The 11103-nt window shown below is 41.2% G+C and overlaps 1 pseudogene; it reads left to right on the top strand.

Moving 5' to 3' along the window:
- Positions 1–624: 624 nt before the first annotated feature.
- On the top strand, positions 625–2216 carry LOC112661361 (ADP/ATP translocase 2-like; annotated as a pseudogene).
- Positions 2217–11103: the final 8887 nt, after the last annotated feature.

The following is an 11103-nucleotide window of genomic DNA, read 5'->3' as shown; positions in this document are numbered from 1 at the left end:
ACCCAGATTTTCAGTGGAAATAAAAAGGTACACAAATAGAACATCAACAAAGAAAAATTGTAATGTTAAATGTTAATTTGAAATATCAATGAAAATTAATGGTTTTTTTTAAAGGTATGTAGGTAGATCACTGTCCATTACCCTTGATGCAGTATCATCCTTTAGTAATGAGCATCACTAGTCCAATCATTTTGATTTCCATATGCTATTTCCCAGCTAAAGAAACCAGGACTTTCTGGAGAAATGGTTTACGTACAAGGTGAGAGCAGAGTATCTTCTTGCATAGAAAGCACAGGAGTGCTCAAATATGACACAAACCAACTGAGAGGAGCCATTACTGGCAATATCTGGCCTAATTTAAATATCAAGAAGAATAAGGACTGTAATTCATTGAACAGATTGAATAAATAAAAATCCACAAGTCTGGGATCCCTGGGTGGCTCAGCGGTTTGGCGCCTGCCTTTGGCACAGGGTGTGATCCTGGAGTCCCGGGATCGAGTCCCACATCGGGTTCCTGCATGGAGCCTGCTTCTCCCTCTGCCTGTCTCTGCCTCTCTCTCTTTCTGTGTCTTCCATGAATAAATAAATAAAATCTTAAAAAAGAAAGGTTCCTTCGGCAGCAGCATGGAGCACAGAAAAGACTTGAGAAATTGCAAGACGACACGCTGTGGTGGTTCAGGTAAGGAACTCTGCAGTGAGGTGGAGAGGAGGCAACAGCTGTGGAATTTATTTGAGAGGCAGAGTCAACGTGACTTAGGAAGAGTAGAAGGAATGCAGAGATATCCAAACCCTTTACTTAATGGATGAGGAGTAGACAGATTGAGTTACTTGTTTAAGAATCAAAATTTAAGGGATCCCTGGGTGGCTCAGCGGTTGAGCATCTGCCTTCAGCTCAGGGCATGGTCCTGGGGTCCTGGGATCGAGTCTCACATCTGGCTCCCTGCAGGGAGCCTGCTTCTCCCTCTGCCTATGTCTCTGCCTCTCTCTCTCTCTCTCTGTGTGTGTATGTGTGTGTCTCTCATGAATAAATAAAATCTTTTTAAAAAATCCACAAGTCTGTGCTTATATTAAAAAACAAAAGACTCCAGAGCCCCAGAGTCACAGCCAATTCCTACTGCAGTCCCACATTTGCCCACCTCCTCTTTCCTTTCAACCTGACAGATGCCACTGTGCCTTTCCCCAAGGACTTCCCGGCTAATGGAGTGGCCGCTGCCACCAACAAGACCATGGTAGTGCTGGTGGTCAAGCTGCTGCTGCAGATGTAGCATGCCAGCAAGCAACTCACCACAGAGAAGCAATACAAGGGCATATATACTACCTGGTTCATAACCCCACAGAGCACCGAGTTCCGTCCTGCCTGGTAAGTTGGCCAATGTCAATGGATACTTCCCTGCTCAGGCTCTCAACTTTGCCTTCAGGGATGGATACAAGCAAATCTTCCTGGGTGTGGCCAAGAGAGCCCAGTTCTGGCACTATGCAAGGAATCTGGCATCGGGTTGGTGCCACTGGGGCCACATCTTTGTGTTCTGTGTATCCTCTTGATCTTGCCCTTACCAGTCTAGCAGTGGATGTGGGCAAAGCTGGAGCTGAAAGGAAATGCAGAGGCCTCGGTGACTGCCTGATTAAGATCTACAAATCTGGTGGAATTAAGGGCCTATAGCAAATTTAACATATCTGTGCAGGATATTCTCATCTACCGAGCTGCCAATTCCAGATCTGTGACACTGCAAAGGGAATGCTTCTAGATCCCAAGGATACTTCCATCTCCATCAGCTGGATGATCGCACAAGCTGTCACAGTGGTTGCTGGGTTGACTTCCTCTCCATTCAATACTGTTGTGGCCTTACGATGTGATGGTGCAGTCAGGGCACAAAGGAACTGACATCATGTATATACAGGCACGCTTGACTGCTGCTGGAGGAAGATTGCTCTTGATGAAGGAGCCAAAACTTTTTTCATGGGTGCCTTGACCAAGGTTCTGAGAGGCATGAGTGGTACTTTTGTGGTTGCCTTGTATGATGAAATCAAGAAGTTTGAGTAACTTATTTCCTAGTTTTCGCCCCTCGTGAACAGGTATGTTGTATCATATATGTTAAACATTCTTGACAGACTGTTGGCTATTTATCAACGGCAACTATTTACTGGCTGAAAATGGGAAGTAATAGTATTCACCTGACCAGTTTTCTCTTAAAGCCATTTCCATGATGATGGGACTCAATTATATTTTTTATTTAAGTCACTCCTGATAAATAAGTTTGAAGAAATAAAAAAAAATCTGAAATAAAAAAATAAGTAAAAATTTAAAAAACCTGAAATTAACCTATTTGCCAGCATTAAAGATGATAGGTCATCTTCTTATTAAGAAAATCAGTAATTTAAGGGTAACTAGAATTTATCCTCCATCACTGGAAGGAAGTATAGTGCATTGTCAATTGACAAAGGGAGGTTTTTAAAAATGTCTTGAAACAGACATGCCTAATAATGAATGAAGGAGAAATGTCAGAAGCAGAAAATTATCCATATGACAAACTTCAATGAGATATATTTAGGCAAGAATCATCAATAAATACTAAACCATTAAGTAAAAGTTTGGGGGTGGGGAATAGGATATCTGCAGTGTGAGATGACCTGGCAATGACAAAGGGAAAACATAAGTGTACAAGGGAAGAAATCTGTCACCACCTTATTCTAATGATCAAATTAGTATCATTAATGGTGAAGCTGTGAGAGAGCACAAGCCTGTTGAAACGATACAGTATGAATTATGCAGATTACCTAGGTCGTGTCCTTACCAAAAATATTTACTCTGACTCTACTGGTCTAGTATCTTCACATGGTTAATGTCATGAGTAAAAGAATCTAGATTAAAAGAAACATCATAAGTCATGCATGGTTTTATCATAGAAGAAACTGCTATAGTTGGTCTTTTGGAGACAATGGAAAGTTGTATTATAGACTAGTTAGCAAATTATATATTTGTTTATCTTTTTATATATTGTTTATATTTTGGGGTGCAATACGGTATCATAAGGAAATACTGTTATTTTTAGAAGATATTTGCTGAATTGTTTGTAATGGAAATGTCATAAGACTGCAAATTACTTTAAAATCGTTCTGCAAAAGTTTGATAGGTGATAGAGCATATATAGTAAAAGGGCAATGGTTTTTCAATGTGAGCGATAGACATAGGATTTACCATTCTTTCAAGTTTTCTGTGCAACTAAAAACATTTATAATAAAAATTTATAAGATTATCATTTTATAGCATCTACTTTTTAATATCCCAACAGTCACTTGTTTCTAAGGCATGGCCAAGCTTGCAGCTGGCCAATGATCCCACCGAGAAAAAAACCAAAAGAGGTAAACCTCAAAAATCCTCTAACGAGTCAAGGCATCAAAGAGTTGCTGATACAGCATGATAGCTGACTTTTGCAGCCGCTTTTGCTCTGGGAGATATTTGCCAAATCTGGGCTCAGGGCAGGAGGCTGTGCACCTGGACTTTGCTTAAGCACAGGAGCACTGCTGGGGGACAGAAAAACCAGAGACCTTCGGTGGTCTCGTGGAGAGACAAAACCAAAGACTTGAAGGGCTGATGGCCAGGTAGTAACAGAAACGCAGAGAACCAAGCCTAATGCATAGGCTAGCCTCTCCCCAAGACATTTGTCAAATTCTGGTTCTGTAGAGGGCATTAGGCTAAAAGCCAAGAAGAAACCTGCTAACAAGCTGAATGGGGTGTTCTGCAGTCTCCCTGCGATGTGTGTGGGGATTCAAGTTCAAGCCCACCAGGGGACAGTGCCCCAGTGAACACACTAGGCTCTTGGTTCAAAGATCTTAAAAATTATCCTTTGTATACAGAAGAAAATTAGAGGTGGACAGAACCTTTGAGAAACTGCAACCAGTCTTAACTCTGCCTAATTCCTGGCTGGATCAGAGGAATCAGCTATTAACCTATCTGCTGATAGAGATAGAATGATAAAGCCTCTGAGAGCAATTAATGTCATCTGGATCCTTTACAATGACCACCACAGGTCTCAGTGCCACATAAAGATGACAATGCCCAGAAGCAGAATAAGAAATGTCCCTTTATGTGCCTCTTTTAAAGAGCAAGGGGAGGGGTGCCTGGGTGGCTCAGTTGGTTAAGCAGCAGCAGATTCTTGGTTTTGGCTCAGGTCATGATCTCAGTGTCATGGGATTGAACCCCTTGTCAGGCTCTGCACTGAGCACAGAGTATGCTTGAGATTTTCTTTCTCTTTCTGCCTGCCTTTCCCCCAACTCACACTCCCTAAATGAATGAATGAATGAATGAATGAATGAATAAATAAATAAATAAATAAATACATACATACATACTCTTTAAAAAAAAAAGAGCAAGGAGATATTTCCCTAAACCTAATCCCTGACTTCTCCTCACATCTTCTTGCCAGGGCCTACCTTAATCATAGGGCAAGGATGATGAGATGCTTAAACTGATCAGGGCTCATCATTCCCCTTACTCCCAATGGCTCTGGAGAGGGACTCAGCCTCTTTAGAAAGACATGGTCTCTTAGAGGAGGATGAACTTAATCAGACTCTATTAGCAAGAAAAGAGGGAATACTAAATAGGCAACCAACCATGTTGCCACAACATCTAGCAGCCGTTAGTATGGGACCTCAGGTAAGCTATTCAATCTCTTTGAGCTACAATTTTCTCATCTGTAAAATTTAGATAATACCTCAAAAAGGCTGCTACATATATTCAATTAAAAATATATAAAATATATCATTTTATTTATTTTTAAAGATTTTATTTATGTATTCATGAGAGAGAGGCAGAGACACAGGCAGAGGGAGAAGCAGGCTCCATACAGGGACCCTGATGTGAGACTCCAAACTGGGACTCCAGGATCACACCCTGGGCTGAAGGGAGGCGCTCAACCACTGAGCCACCCAGGGGTCCCAAATAGGTCATTTTAAATATATTTTAAGCATATTTTAAATTATGAAATGTCTAGCTTATTTTTAGTGATTCAATAGTGTTGGCTAATATTGTTTGCCATGGTTTTGAGTCCCTTCTTTAGACATCTTTCACATGTCAGTGTTTTTTGTTTTTTTGTTTTTGTTTTTTTTAATTTAATTTTGTTTATTTATTCATGCGAGACAGAGGGAGAAGCAGGCTCCCTGCGAGGAGCCCGATGTGGGACTCGATCCCGGGACTCCAGAATCATGCCCTGGGCCAAAGGCAGACGCCCAACCGCTGAGCTACCCAGGTGTCCCTCAGTGGTCTTTTTAAGCATGACTACCCAATTCCAATCCATGTGTCAGTGTGTGCTGAATGGCCCAGATAGTAGGACTAGTATCTATCTCGCTCTTCCTTCTCAACATGCTATTCTGACACCTGGAGAGGCATCTCCAGGAAAACAGGCCTCAGAGTGTGAACTAAGGCCCACAGGGAAGACAATTCTTTCCCCGCCATCACTCACGCTCTCTCTCTCTCTCTGGTGCCCCAATTCTGCCTTTAACCGAGTGTATTAATTTCTTATTAATTTCTTTCTTTTCAATTAATAAAAGTACAGGATTCAGTGGTAAGTGATATACGAACCACAGGACAAATGGCACATGCTCTAAGAGTTCCATTTTTTACTGAGAGATTTGGGAGGGGTGGGGATGGAGAGTTAAATAATTTAATAAGATTTATTCTGAAATCAAATTCAATGAAAGTAATTATTACTTCATTTTAATACCAAAGTAGACGCAATATGGAAAACACAAAACTTCCATGGATCTTACAAACACAATGCAAGGTTTGAGGAAAATTTCCCTTTGGAATGACTGTCCATTTTCCTCTGTCACTACTATAGGAAAGGTTTTATGCTTTGTGCTTCTGATTAAAAGCATGTTCTGAACTTTCTCTTTTTAAGGAAATACTAGGAGTCCCTACTGAGTTTGGCATAGAATTTTTTCTTTGAATAACAGGAGTGATGGGAAAGCATGCTAGCAAAGGATACCTGTGGGGGAGGTGTCAGTCCCTGAAGTGCTTCAGGATAAAGGTCTCAACGCAAGCAGAGAAGGAGCAGTAGACTCTGTTTTGCCAGGTTTAGCCACTCTCACAGGTTTAGCAAAATCTGATGAAGCAATAAGGAGTAGATGCTAAGCGTGTGGACAATGGCTTGTGGTTGTGCCATCTGCTGTTTTTATCACCCTGGCCAGTGTGCTTTGTGCTCCAGGCCTTGGTTCTTTCTACTGCCCCAAGGGCACAATGGCGCCTCCCTTCTGTGCTCACAATGAGATCAGGTGAAGGAAGCTGACATAGGCAAAGTACTGAGTACAGATCCTGGCACAAAGCAAAGTATTTAATAAACGTGATATAACCTATAAAGCTTACTTTACCAACTCAAAGGCCCCAAAAGCTTCTTTTTTGTAACTACTGAACTTGTATCTATGAGCAAGGATTCTGTGATCACAAGGAATGCTATTCCTCCCCTACTGGGGAGACATGCCTAGCTGTGGTAAGTCTAACACCAGGGGGATGGATATTTTGTGCAATGAATTATCCCAAGATAATCCAGCCTTATCTTTGGTTCTATAATTCATTACTCCTGGTAACCTGCTTTGAAACAGGAGAGAAGATGATCTCTTTGCTAGTTAGTATAACCAAGTGAGCTGGATATAAGCAGGTTGGAAGTAACAAAGATAAATCAGACATAGACCCACTTTTAAAATAACTTACCCTCAAAAAAACAACAACCCAGAAAAACCAAAAAACAAGCAAACAAAAAAAAACTAACTCACTCTTCAGAGATAAGGCATGCCAGAATCTATCATAGCAGGAGAGAAAGTGCGAAGTGTCCCAAGGTTACAAATAAAATACCTTGAAAGTTACAGAGAAACCACATGTTGTCTCCACTTCAAATCCAGATTAGTTACAAATGAAGGGGAACAAGATTTAAAGGATAAATATTTTCTTTTTTTTTTAATATTTATTTATTAGAAAGAGAGGGAGTGAGAGAGCGCAAAAGCCAGGCAGGGGCAGAGAGAGAGGGTGAAGCAGACCCCTCTGCTGAGCAAGGAGCATGACTTGAGGCTTGATCCCAGGACCATGCGATCATGACCTGAGCTGAAGGCAGATGTTTAACTGACTGAGCCACCCAGGCGCCACTAAAGGAGGAATATATTCGTCAAATTATATTTGCAAGAAATAGACACTCATTTGCTTTAATACAGTACGGCTGCTGTCTTGAAATTCTTTAAAAATTTTTAAAGTAGGGGTCAGGAAAGTAGGTTGGGAAGCAGACAGCATCCAGGATCCACCAGAGCGCAGGTGACAAGTTAGTTGCTTGCAGGGCCCTGGGTTCCTCCATGCATGCCTACTATTTCTGCTACTATCAATGAATTACCTCACATTTTACTGCATTTATCTTTTGGATTTTGCTTAATTGTGGCTTTTGTTCACTCGTAACCTCTCAAAGACCTGTTGCCTCATGGCCTGTTCCCTGCACTCTACTAACTGTGCAGTTCTTTCTTTAGCTTACAGGAACCTGCCTCAGAGAGACTGTGATACAGCAATCGTGCACTCAGTCCTTCCCACAGCCCTCTGAGGAAAATACTGCCATTACTTCCATTTTCCACACGAGGACCCTTGAATTATTATACGATAGTGGTAAAAGTGACATCATACATAGGAATCAAGTGCTCTCAGAGCAAATAAAAATACTTGAACAACTACAAATTTGCTGGCTATATTTATGATTTCCAGGAGGAACTAACAACTGAGGTGAGGCTTTAAAGATCAAAAGCATTTTTTTTGGCTGAGAAAGACAGGGGATTATTCCAGGCAAAGGGAACAACATTAGCAAAGGCATAGAGAAAGAGAATATGTTCCTTCTGGACCAGACACATTGATTGGGGCTGAACCTGGAGTTCCCAGGGGCTAGTCTCTGAGACAGAGGTGGTGTGGGGAAAGAGATGGGAATTTAACTTGAGGTCGTGTATAAGAATGTGGATTATCCCATAGAAGACCACAGGGTATTAGATATTGGGGGGATGAGTGGCATGAGCGGTTGTTTATAAAAGAAAACTTTAGCATAAGAGCGGAGCATCAGGAGGAAGCAGGGTTGAGGCAAGGAAGCAACGGATAGGAGAGGCAGTAATGGTTTCAATGGTTTGAACTGGTGCCATGAGGAAACTACTGCAACATGCACGCCAAGGGGAACCCTGACAGAAGTTACTGAGCCCTTGCAAAGGTGTCAGGACAGAATTCAATGTGCTCAGAACTGATGGGGAGGCTCCGTGATGACACAGGGATGGGCAAGGGTCAATGGTGACCACTGGAAAAGAGAGTGATTAAAATCAACGTTTTTTTCATCTTAATGACAATCAAAGAATCCTAGTCAAAATGCTCTGCTTTGGCTGATGGGACAGGGGATCAGGAGTAGTGAAAGGCCTGGGAGAAGTTGAAAAGGAATTTAATTCTTCCAGTTTTGTCAGAGCTAGGGAAGCGGCAGGGTAGGCGACGGACCAGTATGGTTGCCAACAACTTCTTGGCGTTTTCTCTGGCTTCCCCACTGCCTGGAGACTAGACTCTCTCACAACATCCATTTTCCAGGTACACTGCACTTCTTCACCAGCGTGATAAATTAAATTCCTTTTTAGCTTTGATTTTCTTCATACCCACAGGAGACTACAGTGTGCAAAGTACAAAGTCAGCCGGTCTGACTTACAAGAGGCTGGGACATCCTGTTCCATAAACATCTGTCATGAGACCAAAATAACCCATGTCTTTAGTGGCCAAATTTTAACAGCTATAAACTGCTTCCTGCTTTTAGTATAGAATCACTGACAAAATTCTTATTTTGGGGGCCCTGCTGTTTAAAAACATTTTTAAAAATACAAATAATATAAATGTATTATAGAAAATACAAATGTGTATGGAGAAATTAAAATTCACCCAAAATATCATCACACAATGAAAGTCACCAATAGCACATTACAACCAGCCTTCTTCAAATATGTGTTTTTCAGTTGTACAATCTATATTATTTTGCAACTTTTTTCTTACCAATATTTTTATCTCCATTAACAAGACAATGAAAATGATTTTACATCTTACAATGATTCTTAATTGTAGAACATCTTCACATGTAAATGTTAAATGTGATTTTTTAAAATGTAATCTCTACCTCCAATGTGGGGCTCAAATTCATAACCCCAAAATCAAGAATGGCACACCTAAATGTTTTAATTTGGTTGTATTTATATTTTTCTACCTTACATTTGATTTTCTATATTCTCACCCTCTTAAGTCCTCTGTGTCAGCTAGTCTTGTGCTTTTATTTGCCTAGGTCAACAGGATCTTTATGTTTCACACATTGACCAGTGCTTCCTACTCATTAACAAAGTCCAGTCTCCCATCGACCTAGCCTATGATGCTCCCCTCCCCACACTTGCTGCCCTCTGGCTCCCTTCCCAAGACTCTCCTAGCAGAACATGTGCACATTCAGTCACCTAGCATTTTTAAAAAGGATAACTTGCTATGAAGATCATGGTGTTCTGTTCACATAAAGCCCAACACAGAGGAAAACCTTCCTTTCCCAAGCCATACCTCTAAGTGCAATCTTTCCCAACCATCTTGCAGACACCTGCTTCTGGAGAAAGAGAGGAGAGAAAAGGAGGGGGGTGGGAGGAGGAGGAAGACAGAAGGAATGGCTGGCTAATTCATTGCCGCTGTGAAACAGAACATAAACACCAAGGCCTACTGGTGCTCAATCTGTAATAGCAGCCTTATTTTATATCAAACACAGCTCTATTTGTCTTTCGTTTCAAGTCTTTAATCTTGAGGAAATGAGAGCATAAAAGCCTATGATATTAAAAGTTAGAGACTAACTGGCAATTTGCTGATAACTCAGGATTGATGTCACTGGGTAAAGAGAGGCACTAAAGAGAGGAAGGCTATCTGACATCACTAAGCTGTGGAAGGAACAGCTAAGGAAACTTATATAATCTCAGTTGACTTACATAACTCCTCTACACGTAAATTGCTGGATCTGTAAAATTGAGTAGTATATATAGTAAGTGCTCAATAAATGGTACTTTTTTTTTTTAGTACCTTATACAGTGTTAGACTTAAAACACCTACTTAATAAGTTTCATGGAATAGATATTAATTGAATGTAATCATTGCTGCTATAGCAGAGGTATGTATTTCAGACTATTCCGTAGTCTGATAAAACAAACAAAAACATATGACAATCATTGTTCTGATTCTTCATTGTCCAAGCAATCTTCTGAGAAATTTGGGTTGTCTCAGGGAAGGCATGCCCAAGCATTCTAATGATTAGAAAAGACTGTTCTCTTTTCTTTTTTAAAAGATTTTATTATTTATTCACGAGAGACACAGAGAAAGAGAGGCAGAGACAGAGGCAGAGGGAGAAGCAGGCTCCATGCAGGGAGCTCGATGTGGTCCTCGACCCCGGGACCCCAGGATCACACCCTGAGCCAAAGGCAGACTCTCAACTGCTGAGCGGCCTAGGTGTCCCAGACTGCTCCTCTCTTAAAATGAATGAGTGTTGGGGCACCTGGGTGGCGTCTGCCTTCGGCTCAGGTCATGATCTCAGGTCCATGGATTGAGCCCTGAGTCCAGCTCCCTGCTCAGTGGGGAGCTTGCTGCTCCTCCTCCCTCTGCTCCTCCCCTGCTTGTGCTCTTTCCCTCTCTCCCATTCTCAAATAAAAATGAATGAGCATTATCTTGCTTGATTTGTGTAAGTCAGTCCTTTAGAACTTGGTCAATTCTTGGTGGATCAAAGTGTGTGCTCCACAAATATTTGTTGGAGGGAGGAATGGATGCATAAATGAATAAATAAATACGTAAATTCATTTATTTGAGTTCTAATCTCTTGGAAGATAAATCATTATGTACCATTGATCCCATATTACTGTGACTTTCTCTACTTAAACCAGGGATAAAGTGCGTGGCTCCACTAACCAACTCTTTTGAATGCAAGAAGCATAAAGAAATCAATCATCAACATCATCCAGTTACAGAATTGAAAGGAAAAGCGGAGTAGTTCTGCACTATAATTTAGCCCTAACCTCATGAAATTTAAAATTTGAAGTCACTTTCCAGGTGTT

The sequence above is a fragment of the Canis lupus genome, chromosome 18 (assembly GCF_003254725.2).
Source record: "Canis lupus dingo isolate Sandy chromosome 18, ASM325472v2, whole genome shotgun sequence".
In the NCBI taxonomy this organism is placed as follows: Eukaryota; Metazoa; Chordata; class Mammalia; order Carnivora; family Canidae; genus Canis; species Canis lupus.
This window is presented reverse-complemented; position numbering and strand designations above follow the sequence as displayed.